This window comes from Gopherus evgoodei, chromosome 8, assembly GCF_007399415.2.
Source record: "Gopherus evgoodei ecotype Sinaloan lineage chromosome 8, rGopEvg1_v1.p, whole genome shotgun sequence".
NCBI classification, from domain to species: Eukaryota; Metazoa; Chordata; order Testudines; family Testudinidae; genus Gopherus; species Gopherus evgoodei.
Window position 1 is genome coordinate 1,721,450 of NC_044329.1, and position 12,465 is coordinate 1,733,914.

Below are 12,465 nucleotides of genomic sequence, written 5' to 3' on the forward strand. Positions count from 1 at the left end.
GCTCGTTTAACGAGCTGAGGGGTCATCAGAAAGCCAGAGGAGGAACTGAGAGGCTTGAGGATTTCTCTCTTGACATTGTCCCTTTAACTTTTATGTTCTGCCAATATATTTGTCCCTGCCACCAGCATTGCTGAGGAGTCAGAGAAACTCCAGGGGCGAGAATGTGCATCGAACCCAACAAAGCCGAGGGGGCGCCGTGGCGATACAGCAGGAGCCAGCGCCATGCTTGCTACTTCACTCCTGTGTCAGAGCCAGGTGCAGAGGGGGAATCTTGGGCCAAATCTGGCCTAGTGTAACAATTCCAGTGAAGTTAATGGAGTTACACAAGGGATATCTTTGTCCCTATGTGTTTATATAGGGCCTACAAAATTAAATTAAATTGACTAAATTGGGGCTCAAGGTTAAGGTCAAACATATTAACATTTTTGGGCTGGGGTGAGTGGCTTTTCAAACATGGAACTTGGAGGACCTTCCTCATCAGCCTGCCATGACCTTAATGCAAGTCCCGTTCAGGCCCTGAAATGCAGCCGCTCCTCTCCTGGGTGGACCAGCAGGATGGGGCCCAAAGCTAGCATTGCACAGCACAGACTGGGCTGGGCCAGCAGAGAGAACAGCCCTTGACCCCCCTGGCTAATGTCACACTTGTTCCCCCCCATGAGCGTGTGTGGATGCAGGAGGGTGAAACCACGAGACACAAACAGTCCTGCTGACTACAAATTCAACTCAAGGCTCTGCGGCATGCTCAGCAGCCTGTTACGCCTTTCCTGAGCTTATCGGAGCGTTTTAAGGCTCAAGCAGTGTTCTCAGAAGGTATTAAAGTGATTGCTTTCAGCACACACAATTAGGGTTCTGCTGGGCTTTGACAACAGCAGCAGCTCCCCCCTCTCCACCGTGGCACTTTCTTCCAGCAGCCATGTCAAGGAGCGTTAGAGGAGGTTTACTTACTGCAGGGCTGAGGTGAGAGGAAAAGCAAGGGGCAGTGCTGCCTACAGGACGGAGCATGAGAGGCTGCGAACTCCTGAGTGCCCTGGCTTCACTGCCGACCCTGGGTGACCACATGCAAGAGGGTGCCTAGCCAGCTCCAGTGTGCCACGGGGGAGAGAGGGGCACAGGGAGCGTGCCCAGCCCTTGTGCACTTGTCCAGGGCTCAGGCATCATGCCCCATGGCAGCTCCTAGAACTAGATAAGTTCCTGGAGGATCAGTCCATCAATGGCTGTTAGCTTGGGATGGTGTCCCGAGCCTCTGTTTGCCAGAAGCTGGGAATGGGTGGCAGGGGATGGATCACTTAATGATTCCCTGTTCTGTTCATTTCCTTTGGGGCACCTGGCATTGGCCACTGTCGGACGACAGGATACTGGGCTGGATGGACCTTTGGGCTGACCCAGTCTGGCCTTACCTATGGGGCCCAAGACGAACGTCCCTGCCAGGGATGGCCTCTCCCGAGGGTGTGGGGAAGGGTCTTTTCTCAGCACACCCAGACCCGGCAGGACACAGAGGAGAGAGCTGATGCAAAGGGCTCCCTGAAGAATTCTCAGGCCTGCTTCAAGCACAAGCCCCCTGGAACAGGGTCCCTGTGCATCCCCCCCAAAAGGAGGTTGTCCCTTTCCTGGGTTCTTGCCAAGCTGGATGAGGGCAACAGCCTCTTTGCTGGGAGCTGGGCCCAGGGACAATGGTGCTGCTCTCACCTCAGCTGTGCAGCCCCTTGCTCCAGGCTGGCTCCTGCCTTCCCAGGAGAGGGGCTGACACTGATGAGAGGCTTTGCTGGTTCAGATCCAGGGTAAGGGGCCAACTACAGGGCAGGAGCTGTTTGCAAACTCTGCATCTGGACTCTAATCCCCCCTCCTCCCTCCCAACAGGAGGGTGTTCAGCTCTGGCCAAGGTGGGGGTGGTGGCGGCTTAGGACCCAGCTGCAGGTTGAGAGCAAGCCAGGATCCGAGCAGCCACACACACTTGCCTGCCCTCAGGACCTGAATTTTTACCCTGTGCCAGGTATCTCCTGCGAAGCAGGTGAGACAGACAGACAGGCTGGAGGGCCACTCAGATGCTGAATTTAGTTTCACCCCTTATGCTGATGGCAGGAGGGATTTTCAAAAGCAACCAGGTTAGGAGCCCAAACCCCATGGAAAGTCAGTGGGAAATTCCTGTGCTCCTAACTCACCTAGGACCTTTGGAAAATCTCCCCTGTAACTCTTAAATACAAGCATCTTGCTGGTTCCAGTCCAGGTAGCTCCATGGCCAGGAGGTCTCTGCCTCCCCCAAGCTCCCGTGCCGCCTCACTATTCCCCCCACCTCAAACCCCGCAGGGAGAATCCCAAGCCTCTGAACTTGCCCTGGTTCTTCAGGCCACTTCGATGCTGGTGGGCAGTGGTTTGTTAGAGCTGCCATAAAGTGAAGGCATCCGTAGCCAGAGCTGCCTTCACTCCAGCTGGGGCTGGTCAACAGCGGGAGGGAGACGCAGACTCACTGCCTGGCACTCGTCCCCGCCGTGGTGTTAAGCAGATTTCATGACAGTAGAATAGTGAATTTCAAAGCTACTCCAGAGCCCAGCTGGGCCCGGACAAGCCAGATTTAGCCTTGGCGTCCTCCCTTGGCAACTGATTTGTTTTCCAGTGTGCTGGTTCCTAGGGGTATTTTTTAATAGACTTAAGTGGTGCCGACAAAGCACATGGAACATGCTAAACCAGAGAACAATCTGGTGAGTTTTGGAGGGAACCCAATAGCAGTAAAACAAAACAAAACAAACAACAAAACCCGACATCAAACTGCTCCCTCCCCCACACTGAGTCGCTGGAGAACAGCAATAATTGTCCCAGACCAAGGGGCCCTTTGAAAGCTATTTCCCGGTCTCTGCTCTGTGGCTGAGCCCTGCCGCAGGAATGCACATCACGCCTCGGCCTGGCCCGAGTCCACTTCACGCAGGATTCTGAGCACAGCTCTTCTCCCAAGGTCCCGCCGATGGCGAGATCTGTCTGCCTCTTACCAGCTGAAAGCTCTAAAAGCTGCTGTTTACTGGGGACTGCAACGAACGGGGCAGAGCTCAGCCCTGGATCAGGAGGGAGGAGGCTTAGAAAGACTGGGCTGATACCTGCAGACACTAGTGCTGAGCTAAGGCGATGGCAGGAGAAGATGGATGTGCTCTCCCTGGCTTGGCCTGGAATTCAATCATCTCTGGGATCTGCTGAGTCACCCTTTGAAGAGCATGGAGAGGAGTTCATGAGGCTGAAAATGCATTCCCGGGAGGGGGCCTTCGGGAGCTGCAGCTTCTGGGGTTGGTGATCGTCATTAAAAGCCTCTGGAATCGCCTCCAGAGTATCTGAGCCAGGGCAGCCTGGCATCCTGCAGGAACTCTCTTCTGCTGATGACAAAGGCAGGAGTGGGACCAGCCCAGACACCCTGGGGAGGCGGTGGGGGGGACTTTCCTGGCTACCTATCCCTGCTGTCCATCTATCCCTCCAGAGTTCTAGTTCCCACTCTGCATGTGGTGGGGGGAGCCCGGGGCACACTCAGCGACGACTTGTGCTCCGACAGCTGTCCCATGTTCTGCCGCCTCTGCGGATCCTCTCCCTGCTCTCCACTGTAAGGGTGTGGGGCAGGGAATTCTGGCCTCTCCTTGGATTCTCTGTCTGCAGAGTACTCAGTGCGATGGGGCATCCGCAACAGAAATATACAAGGGTTACAAGGGGCCAAATCCCCGCCAGCTGTAAATTGGTGCCACTGGAGTTCACAGCAGCAGGGAATTTGACCCCAAACCTTTCCTAATTTGGGACAACAATTGCCTTCAGCCGCAGTTTCCTGAAGTAACAGATCTTGAAAGAGACAGTGTCAATTACATTACAACTGCCGCTGCCTGCTAGCATCAGCGTTCGAGGCCCTGGCGCCACACAGACAGCTAGCGAGAGACAGTCCTTGCCCCAAACTGACATGGCAGGCGGAGGCTGGGAGGGAAAACAGAGGCAGAGAGGGAACTGATTTTCCCAGCTCACGCAGCCAGTTTGTGGGACAGCCAGGACTAGGCCAGGTCTCCTGCCAGCACCATGCCCTACCCTGCGCCTGGAGACACGCTTGGGGATGGGGGAGGAGAGTCATGAGAAAATGGCCTGTTTTTGAACCAGCCCCAGCGCTGCCCCTGCGGTTCCGTGTCCTCCCGCACAAGAGCCAGGGCGTGAAACCGACTCACAGGGCTTTGCCCACGAAACTGATCAAACTGCAGGACGCATACCCACAGCGAGGCGGGGAAAAGCAAGGGAGGCTGCGAGCTGCTCGGCGGGAACGATCTGAGGGGTTATTAATAACTCAGCCATGGGAGTTATTTTCAAGGAGGTTTTTCATCTTGACAGTGTTGCTTTGAAGGGAGCCCGTTTCTAAGTGCAAACCATTAGCGTGGGGTGGGCAGCTCAGACACCGGATCCCTTTTATTTCAGCAAAAGCATCAGGAAGAAAAACAAAGGTTCCATCTGCAGATCAAAGGGCTGTTCCCTTCTTCCCCATTCTCCAAGCCTGCCACAAAGGGAGTGGCGCCCAGAGAGCGTCGTGGCAGGAACATGCGAACACGGAGCTGATACCTGTCCCAGTGCCACATGGGGGTCGTTACTAATATCACTGGAGATCGAAAGGCTTAATAAATCTCCTTCCTTTGGGCGTAAACTGGGCAGGAGGGTCCCATAACCCACCAACATGCCTTCCTGCAGCACAGCTACCCCCCTGCGCTGCGTGGGGGGAAACAAGGGCCCCCACCCTGCTGGCAGCTACGGGGATCCTGCCAGCGGGCTTCTGCTGATCAGCAGGCATGTTAGACCCCAGCCTGAGTGGCTGAGCACTGGGCTGGGACTCAGCAGATCTGGAGCCAGCTGGTGCCACAGACTCCCTCTGTGATCTTAGACTAGTCACTTCACCCCTCTGTGCCTCAGTTTCCCCATTTGTAAAGTGGGGCAAACGATATTTCCCTATCTCCTAGGGGTGGGTGCCAGGTGCTCAGACACTGGATGCCACAGAAGAGTATCAAGGAGAGTCCTGCGGGGTTGTGAATCAGGTCCTAGGGGAGGTGGGCAGGATCAGGGTTGTCCATGCAGAGCAGACTAGGAAGGCAGGGCTCTTGCTAAGGTCACCTGCTTTAGCTGCATCTTTAGCACCCAGCAAAGCTCTTACCAGCTTGGTAGGGAACACGCCCCGCAGGGGACACGCCCCGCGACATGGCGCTGAAAAGCTTCACGTCCTAGTGCCGGCCGAGACCATGCAGGGCCAAGGGGCTCTGGGCGCGCGGTGCTTTACACAGCAGGGCCAGCCCATGGCTGCAGCCTGGAGCAATGGGGATGGGCTCAGGGAGAGCGGGCAGATCTGCTTCACTTGCCCACTGGAGACGGGCGCTGGCATACACCGGGGGGAGCCTCTGCTCAGGGAGCGGGGAGGGCTCAGCTTTCCAGAGTCATTTGATGTACTAGCCATGCAGTGCAGCGCAGCGCTCACCAGCAACCCCACGACAACGACAACCCAGCGCACTCCAGCCACCCCACGACGATGACGACAAGCCAGTGCTCACCGGCAACCCCACGACGACGATGACAAGCCAGCGCTCACCGGCAACCCCACGACAATGACAAGCCAGAGCACTCCAGCCACCCCACAATGATGACGACAAGCCAGCGCTCACCGGCAACCCTACGACGACGACGACGACAAGCCAGAGCACTCCAGCCACCCCACAATGATGACGACAAGCCAGCGCTCACCGGCAACCCTACGACGACGACAAGCCAGTGCACACCAGCCATCACAATGACAACTCAGCGCTCACCAGCAATCCCACAATGACGACAACGCAGCGCTCACCGGCAACCCCACAACGACGACAACCCAGCGCTCACTGGCAACCCCACAACAGCTGAAAGGAAGATGGCTTTCAGGGTCATTTAAGCCCCCCGAGTTAAAGGGCTGGGCGCTCAGCTGCCGTACGTTACGTGAACAACCACACAGTGCTGTCAGCTCTCCCCAGCCAGCAGCCTAGTTTATAAAGGCTTATTTGGACCCAACTCCCAGTCAGATATTTGGCTGTTTGCGAGTCTGGCCGAGAGGTGCTGGGAAATGTAATCCTCCTCCAGGAGCCCAGCGATTCGGGAAGCTGGCAAGGAGCAGTTTCCTGCAGAAGGGGGAGCTTGGGACGAGGAGGGATGGGGCGTGCGTGTTACACCGTGGCTGGAGTTGACATACTTGCAGGCCCTGGGCCATGGGACCTCGAGATGTACAGGAGTGTTTGTGTCCAAATGATGGATTGTGAAGTGTCAGGGGAAGCAGATGAACATGGCGGAGGAGAAGTGATCTATTAGCAGCAGCTTGCAACCAGCGCTGGGTGGCAGGGTGGGGAGAGCCGAGACGGGCAGAGGGAGGGGTGGGGGCACTGGAGACAAGCACAGAAGCCTGGGCAGCCCTGGCAGGGTACAAGGATCAGGCGGTTCCTCTGGCAGGGCGGGGCATGATCACTGAGCTGCCCCGCAGGGAAAAGGCCAAGAGGGATGTCAGGGACCAGAACCGCCCCTCGATCCTGTCCTGCAGCCCCCCGCACCCCGAGAGGTGAAGGGGAAGTGCTGCCAGAGGAGCACTGTCAGGAGTAGTGTTTCACTCCCCTCGCACGCGGCCCGCTGCAGGGGAGAAGGTGATCCCCAGCGGCCATCGCATAGGGCCCCTCTGGACCTCTCAACACACAACGACCAGCCATGCTGTGGGAACAGGGCCTTGCTCTTTGCACTGCAGTGTGGCTGGATGGTCACAGGACACCTTGTGACACAGGGAGAAGGCTCTCACCTGTCCTTGGTACCTGCCTGGGGTGAGGGCAGGGGGGACGCAGCCCCTGCACGGAGGGTCCGTAATGAGCATTGATGGGTCGGTCCAGCCAGAGGAAGTGGCTGGGTCTTCTGCCTCTGAAGGCAGTGGTGAGTGGCTAGTACCCAGGGGCTTATCTGCCTGCTGGAGGGGCATTTGCTCAGTGCCGGCGGGGTACAGGCCATGGCGGAATAACCTCCCCAGCCAGGTCCTTCTCCAGCCATAACCCAGCCTGCTGGGGCAGGGGGCTGAGCATCTCCCTGCTGTGGAGGCGGCCGAGTGCAGGGCTTTGCAGGTTCGCTGAGACACCCTCCCTGCCCTCCCTCACAGTGCTTGTGGAGCCTCAGGCCATGTCTACATCTAAAATTTTGCAGCGCTGGTTGTTACAGCTGTATTAGTACAGCTGTATAGGGCCAGCGCTGCAGAGTGGCCACACTTACAGCAACCAGCGCTGCAAGTGGTGTTAGATGTGGCCACACTGCAGCGCTGTTGGGCGGCTTCAAGGGGGGTTCCGGGAGGAGAGAGCAAACCGGGAAAGGAAACCAGCTTCCCCGCGGTTTGCTCTCTCGGTCCCGGAGCCAGCCAGCAAACCGCAGGGAAGGAGACCTGCTTGCTCGGGGTTCCGGGACCGAGAGAGCAAACCGGGAACGCCGCGGTTTGCTCTCTCGGTCCCGGAGCCACCCAGCAAACCGCAGGGAAGGAGACCTGCTTGCTCGGGGTTCCGGGACCGAGAGAGCAAACCGCGGCGAAGCTGGTTTCCTTTCCCGGTTTGCTCTCTCGGTCCCGGAACCCCGAGCAAGCAGGTCTCCTTCCCTGCGGTTTGCTGGGTGGCTCCGGGACCGAGAGAGCAAACCGCGGCGTTCCCGGTTTGCTCTCTCGGTCCCGGAACCCCGAGCAAGCAGGTCTCCTTCCCTGCGGTTTGCTGGGTGGCTCCGGGACCGAGAGAGCAAACCGCGGCGTTCCCGGTTTGCTCTCTCGGTCCCGGAACCCCGAGCAAGCAGGTCTCCTTCCCTGCGGTTTGCTGGGTGGCTCCGGGACCGAGAGAGCAAACCGGGAAAGGAAACCAGCTTGATTACCAGAGGCTTCCTCCTTCCACGGAGGTCAAGAAAAGCGCTGGTAACTGTCTACATTGGATTACCAGCGCTGGATCACCAGCGCTGGATCCTCTACACCCGAGACAAAACGGGAGTACGGCCAGCGCTGCAAACAGGGAGTTGCAGCGCTGGTGGTGCCCTGCAGATGTGTACACCTTCAAAGTTGCAGCGCTGTAACTCCCTCACCAGCGCTGCAACTTTCTGATGTAGACAAGCCCTCAGTCCTGGGATCCAGGCAGATCTGGCAGCCACCTCCCCGGGATCTGTCCTGATGGATTAACTCCTTGGAGCACATTCCCTGGCCGGGAGAATGAATCCCAGGCCCTGCCGACATGGAGACAGGCCGTGTGGCCTGGCGGGAGCCGAGCCTGAGATCTGTCCTGATGGATTTGCTCCTTGGAGCACATTCTCCTGCTGGGGAGAGAAAATCCCAGGCCCTGCCGACACGGAGACCAGCCGTGTGGCCTGGCGGGAGCTGAGCCCGGGATCTCCTGGCAAGGCAGCGTGATCCAGTCCTGCCAGAGCAGAGATCAGCCCCGCGCCGCAGAGCCACTCCCCAGCCAGGCGGAGGGGCTGCAGCCAGCGCTAGGTGCATGGACTCACCAACTCTGAATGTGTGGGCAACCTGGCAACAAGTGAATCCACCCTGGACAGATGCAAGGAACACCTTCCTCACTCCCTGCAGGGGCTGCGGGTTAGCAGGGACCCCAGGAAATGACTCTATTCTTCCCTAGCAGAACAGGCTTTGTCTGCCGAAGATCCAGTTCTCTGTCACTGCAGGCCAAAGCCCACGGCCCTTGTCTCCTTTCCCTGCCAGACAAGAGCCTCGCACCGAGCATGCTGGAGCCAGGGACGCCCTGTCGGGATGAGCTCTGGTTTGACCCTGTTCCAGCTGCCAGTGCCTGGGACAGTGGTGAGCAAATGAGGACTGGAGCCCAGGTCCCCGCGCACTCGCTCCCCAGGCTGAGCTAGTCCCGTCTCCTTGCTGCCCTAGCACGGCTACTCCAGGTCCCCGGCACAGTCACCGCCCTCCCCGACAGCCTCAGAGACCAACCGTTCCGACCATCCCCGGCCCCCAGTTCTCCCAGCTACCCCGGCTGTGCGGTTCAACGGTGCCGCTGCGGTGCTGTGCGGGGACCTCGCTCCGTGACCTCACTGCCGGCACTGCTGCAGGCTCGGACCCCGGCTCCCCCAGCAGCTGGGCGGTGGGCGGGAGAGAGACATTGCTGCCTCTTGTATTAAAAATAATCCAGCTGAGTGCAAATTCATTACAGATAAGTGTGACAGCCGGGGAATGAACGAGCCCATCTATCAGCGCCTGACAAGCGCCTCCTTTGTTCCTAGGCTGGGTCCTTAAGCCTTTGCGGCTCAGAAACCTCTGAGCTGGTTAGGTGCTTTCACACCCCCAGGCACTACAGCACATCCCAGCCTGGTCAAGTGCTGGGGCCGGTCGAACCAGACTCAGGCCCGGGCACTGCCACCCCCATGTGCCACCTCTTGACTGGCTGGGTCAGCGGCCAGCTATTCAGTGCAGGAAGGCTGTGTTCCCTCGGCTCGTGGTACCCGCAGTGCCCGGTAGGCTCGGCCCTGGAACTTGCTGCCACTTGGGGGAGGGGAAGCCCAAAGCACCACTCACGAACACCAGGAGATGATGAGTGTGTTAGGAACCTGCCCTGATACACCAACCCTGCGCCTGCTGCACAGGTCCCATCACGGCCTGCGGCGAGCCAGGGGCAGCTGAGAGCAGCCGATGGCATGTGTGGGGAACCCTTCGGCAGGGGAGGAAAGTGTTTCCCCAGCCAGGTCTTCCAACTGGGCTTTGCAGCATTTTGCAAGGGGGAGGGGAACATTGTTCTGAGGACAGATCAACAGCCCCTGAGCTCCACCACCCGCCTCAGGGAGCCTCTTCCGAAGGGGGTGTCTCCCTTGCACACCTGGGGACTCATCGCATGAAATTCTGCACATGGTACAAGAGCGGGGGAAGAGGGGACAGACTGAGCCCCTGTGTGCTGCTCACACCCTTTCAGCAACACCCCCAAAGCACTAAAGCTGAGTGAAGAGGCACATTAATGCCCGGTTAATATGGCAACGGCTCAGAAAAGGCCTCAGTGCTTTAGCTGCTGCTACCAAATGAGCAATAAGGACAGAAGTCAAAGCATGCTGAGCCAAACCTCCCCAGCCACTGCCGTCCTGTGCCTGGCGGCAGAATGGATCTAGGCGGGCAGAGCCCAGGAGAAAGTCGGGTTTATTGACTGATTTCAGTTTCTTTCCAGCTCCCTGCTGGACACGGCACTACAGCTCTTCTAATGGAAGCCCGAATGCACCACCACCATCTAGCTGCTTTGCCCCATTTTATCCACATGGGGCCAGTGCGACACAAAGGGCCCCGGGCGTCTGGCCCCAGCTCCCCCCACCCCCCAGTGACACGCCAGCAAAGCCACTCCACCTGTGCACTCTGTCCAGACCCGAAACGCTCTGCAACACGCACCAGGCAGGGCCGGTGCTTCCATTTAGGAGTCCTAGGCGGTCACCTAGGGTGCTAGGATTTGGGGGGGCAGCATTTTGCCACCCTCGGCAGTAATTCGGCAGCGGCCGGGTCCTTCCATACTCTGGGTCTTCGGCGGCAATTCTGCGGCAGGTCCTTCACTCGCTCCGGGACCCACTGCCAAAGTGCCCCGAAGACTGGGAGCCGCAGAAGGACACCCCCCCCGCCGCAGAATTGCCGCCAACGACCGGGAGCGCGGAAGGACCCCCACCTACGTCGCCAAAAACCCTGACACCGCTCCTGCCACCAGGTCAGAGCCCTCCACAGGAGTTCAGTTCAGTACCACCAGCTCACAGGATGTCTCAGGCCGAGGGAAGGCACAGGGCAATATTGCAGGGTACAATCAATCCCACGAGAACACCTGGGGTTAGGGTGGGTCACAGGCTAACTTTCATTCGGTCCTGGTCGATCACAGCACACCAAGTTTGTTCCCGGTGATATGGTAATAACCAGGGCCTGAGTCTTTCCTTGGGAGTTCCTGGATGGAAGGGGGGATATGGGCCGTAGTGGGCCAGCGCAGCCTCCAGGAAGTTATCTCCTTGGGCACGGTGAAGCCAGAAGGGGAGGTTTGGTGCTTACCTTAATCTCCACCCTAGGGCTGTGGCTGGGCAGCAGAGCCTGGGGAGAGAACAGAGACGAGTGTGACAATCCAAAGACAAGCTGTGCTCAGGAGGGGGAAGGAAGCTCCCAGGGGTTGGGATCACAGACCCAAGGGCCGCCTGGTTGAGTATCCGACAGTGGCAGCACCGGATGCTGCAGAGGAAGGTGTAGGGACCCTGCAGGGGAAGATGGGGGATCTGCCCCCAAGCAGGTCTCCTCCCAACCCCCAGTGATTAGAGATTGGCTCTCAGACGACCTGTGAAGCTCAAGGGCAGGAAAGTTCAGGGAAAGTGACTGTACCAGGGGGCTCAGATACCCAGGGGATGGGCCCGACGCAGAACAGCTTAGAAGAGCAAGCGGATGTAAACTTTCTCATGCATATTCATGAGCTTCCTCTTATATTTTCCTCAGCCCTGTTCTGGACGATGAGAGACACCCCCTCGCCCTGCTCCTGGCTTCCACATGGACATGGTCTCTCATATACGGTCAGCCCCTGGCCTCGCAGGCAACACACACAGCGACTCCTCCAGCACCAGCAGGCAGAAGGAGCTGGGGGAAACCAGTCTCACGGCCCTAGGAGTGAGTGCGGTCCCAGTTCAGTGACAAACAGGGTCACTAGGGACCAGGGCCAGGCCCTGGAAGGCTGCCCTGATGCTGACAATCCAGCTGACTGGCTACTCCCCTTCCCAACATAACGGCCCTGACAAGCCCCCAGCGACCAACCCTGCCAGTTCCCCGTCTGACGAACTGGGACTGTCCTTGAGGTGATCTTTGAATACTGGCTGGGGTGCAGTGCCTTCTGGGTTTAATACGCCCAAAGAGGGACGAGCGCAGCCTACCAGACACCAAGGCCCTTTCCTGCAGCCCAGGAGCAGGCCTGGCCCCCTTTGGCCTGGGAGAGCTCAACTGATCAGTGCCCAAGAGCTTTAGGCACCTGAAGATGTAGCTAGGTGCCTACCTGATTTTTTAGGCACTGAACGACCCTGGAGAATCTGGCCCCAGGACACCATGTCCAGAGGTTGCTAGTCAACAGCGTCCAAAGAGACCTCTGCAAACGCAGCAGTGAGTCCCACTCGCTGCCTGGCTGCCGCCCCCACTCACGGGCAGCAGACGTGCACTTCAGGTCCCCTCAGCAGGAACCGGTGCAGGGTGGTAACAGCCAGCGCTTGTCTGAGCGGCCTGCGGGAGACGGTCTCAGAGCAGCCTCTAGGGAAAACACCCCATCGCAGCATTGACGAGCTGAGCACCAGCAGCACTCTGCAGAGCCCCGCGAGGATGAGGTCAGCAGCCAGCCCACATGGCTGCTGCCCCTGTCCTGCCTCTAGCCCCCCACCCCCTGCATCCCGAGTTTGCTCACAGCAGCAGACGAGCCGGGGAGCCCAGCCGCCCAGCCGGCGCAGAGCGAGGCGGCC

General features: G+C 58.6%; 1 protein-coding gene across 2 annotated transcripts in view; it reads right to left on the reverse strand.

Annotated features, from left to right (window-relative positions):
* The window catches only part of CPLX2 (complexin 2), a 74,880-nt gene that overhangs the window by 37,217 nt on the left and 25,198 nt on the right, over positions 1–12,465 (reverse strand). Inside the window, exon 3 of one of the 2 annotated variants that reach the window (XM_030573829.1) lies at positions 11,033–11,071. The exons of the other annotated variant lie outside the window; for it this stretch is intronic. The gene's annotated coding sequence lies outside the window, so the exon portion shown is untranslated. The remainder of the gene's footprint in view (positions 1–11,032; positions 11,072–12,465) is intronic. 2 annotated transcript variants of the gene reach the window in all.